Source organism: Schistocerca piceifrons, chromosome 1, assembly GCF_021461385.2.
Source record: "Schistocerca piceifrons isolate TAMUIC-IGC-003096 chromosome 1, iqSchPice1.1, whole genome shotgun sequence".
NCBI lineage: Eukaryota > Metazoa > Arthropoda > Insecta > Orthoptera > Acrididae > Schistocerca > Schistocerca piceifrons.
The window spans coordinates 1253173033-1253175594 of NC_060138.1; the positions used below are offsets into that span (position 1 = coordinate 1253173033).

The window sequence follows — 2562 nt, forward strand, 5'->3', positions numbered from 1 at the left end:
ATTGAATGCGGACCTTGAAGCGCTGAACACCTACTACCTTAAGCGGCATTTGCATCCCAACCCCAATAAAACGACCAGTACCATAATGCACCTTAATAACAGAGCTTCAAGCAGGAAACTACAGTTTTCCCTGAATGACCGGCATATCAGACATGAAGATAAGCCCAAATATCTGGGAGTAAAATTAGACCGCACACTAACGTTTAGCTCCCATCTGGAAGACACCAAACAGAAATTAAAATCTCGAAATGCCATTATGTCTAAACTGGTCGGAACATCATGGGGGTGCGGAGCTAATACACTAAGGACGTCAGCATTAGCCCTCGTGTACAAGGTGGCTGAATATTGCTCACCAGTCTGGGCGAAAAGTGCGCATGTAAATAAAGTAGACACCGAATTGAAAGAGACGATGAGAATTATCTCAGGCACACTTCGGGCTACCCCATGTGACTGGCTCCCAGTCCTTGCCAACGTAGAACCCCCTGATATAAGGCGCTCCATGGCGACCTCAAGAATATATAGGAAGATCGTACACAATCCAGAACTCCCTATACATCAAGACTTATCACCCATCAACAGGCTAAAATCTAGGTCCCCCTTTTGGAAGATTGGCAGGGAATTACAGGACTTCGATCCAAAGCTAGCCTGGGAGGAATCATGGCGCAAAGGGACACACAAGAACCAAAAGCTTATCGAATACCCCAGCAAGAAGATAAATGGTTTTTGTCTCCCTCGGAAGCTCTGGGTTGCCTTAAATCGCCTTAGAACAAGCGTGGGAAGATGCAAACATCTAATGAATAAGTGGGGACTTGCGGAGAGTCCCGTGTGTGAATGTGGTGAAATCCAGACAATGGTAGACCTACTGGTGTATGAAGTGGTAGGATACAGTGGTGAACTGAAGGACATACATTACCTGCCTGACCTAGCCATAGATTGGCTCAAAACTATAAGTAGCATTGTGTAGTGTTGTAATTTCCTGGTGGATTGTAATGACACTGTAATATTTGCCTTGTATATGCCGAACGAATAAATAAAATAAAGTCGCAGATTGCAGACCACCCTATCCTCCAGTTCGTTTATACATATGATGGTCAGAAACAGTCCGGAAAGCTTGTCAGGGTGCTTGCTGCAGCGTCGGCTGTGCTGAGAAATGTAAAGAAAGAAATTCGATACGTTGCGGCGTTTCCGAGTTAATTGGCATTGGAGTTAGCCAGACAGGCGCGCGCAAATTCAAGCTACTCTCAAGATACAATTAGTGTCAATTTTCCTTATAGTGTAAATGACAGCGCACGAGACTGCTCAGCCTTTGGATCGGGTTCGATTCTTACTACCGACTCCTGACCAATACTGGTAACTCTCTTTTGTTCGGTTTTGTGCAGCGAAACGAAGAACACGTTTGGAGACAACGCCGGTGATGGGCCGCTGGAATTTGCGAGCGCAGCGGCCTGATTGGCTAACTTCAATGATAATTAACTTTATACATATGAAGATAGTTACTGTTCTCGAAAGGACAGATACCATTGATGACCGTGTAGCTTCTCTAGAATAAATGGTAATTAATTGTAACCCTCAGCTGCCGGCAGGTGGTGTTGATATACCTCGATGGGCGACAGCTGAAAATGTGTGTCCCGACCGGGACTCGAACCCGGGATCTCCTGCTTACATGGCAGACGCTCTACCCACCTGAGCCACCGAGGGCACAGATGAGTAGCGCAACTTCAGGGACTTATCCCTTGCAAGCTTCTCGTGAGACCAACATTCCCAAACTGCCCGCAATCTACATACGTAATGTTCCTAATAGTCCTAATAGATATTTGCCCATCCACTCATTACTCGCGCACACTAAGGTGACGATTGCCGTAAGACTTTGGGCAACCCGTAAGCATTCGCACAGACGAAGGTCAATGGCCGTGTAGCCTTTATATATGAAGATATATATATGAAGATAGTTACTGTTCTCGAAAGAACAGATACCATTGAAGACCGTGCAGCTTCTCTAGAATAAACGATAATTAATTGAAACCCTCAGCTGGCGACAGGTGTTGTTGATAACTTGTAAAGAACGCAATGTACCGAATTTTTTTTTATGAAGAAAACACCCTTAAAGCTTTTCAGGGTTTTCTAACCACCCTGTATACAGTGTGTTTCCGTGTCGATGTTACAGACAGACTTTGAGGATTGGTGGAGAAGGTAAATATATCACTTTGATCTAAGAGACCCTGGTCCGGTACGACTGAATCGTAAGTTCTAAGCGAAAATCGTTCAGGTATCTCTTACAGTGGTCCTCTCCTACTGCGAGCTCCTTGTTTTCCACATTTTGGTAGGAGGTAGTATGGAACAAAAGTAGAAAAAAATATCCAATAAACATGGACTCTAAATTGAATACTCTAAAAGCTACGAGAACTTCTTGATTTTTGCTAATGTGAAACACGTCATGTCTACTAAACAAGTGCTCATAGTTATTTAAGAGACCATGCTTACTGGACTTTTTTTTCTTGTTTTGATCCCTACTACCACTTTCCAGAAATATGGAGAGCAAAGAGCTTGTATGTTCACCGTCAG

At 44.1% G+C, this 2562-nt stretch overlaps 1 non-coding gene across 1 annotated transcript; it reads right to left on the bottom strand.

The window, feature by feature from the left end:
- Window positions 1–1624: 1624 nt before the first annotated feature.
- Trnat-ugu lies at window positions 1625–1699 on the bottom strand. The gene has a single exon. It is a non-coding gene; the product is annotated as a tRNA-Thr (tRNA).
- Window positions 1700–2562: the final 863 nt, after the last annotated feature.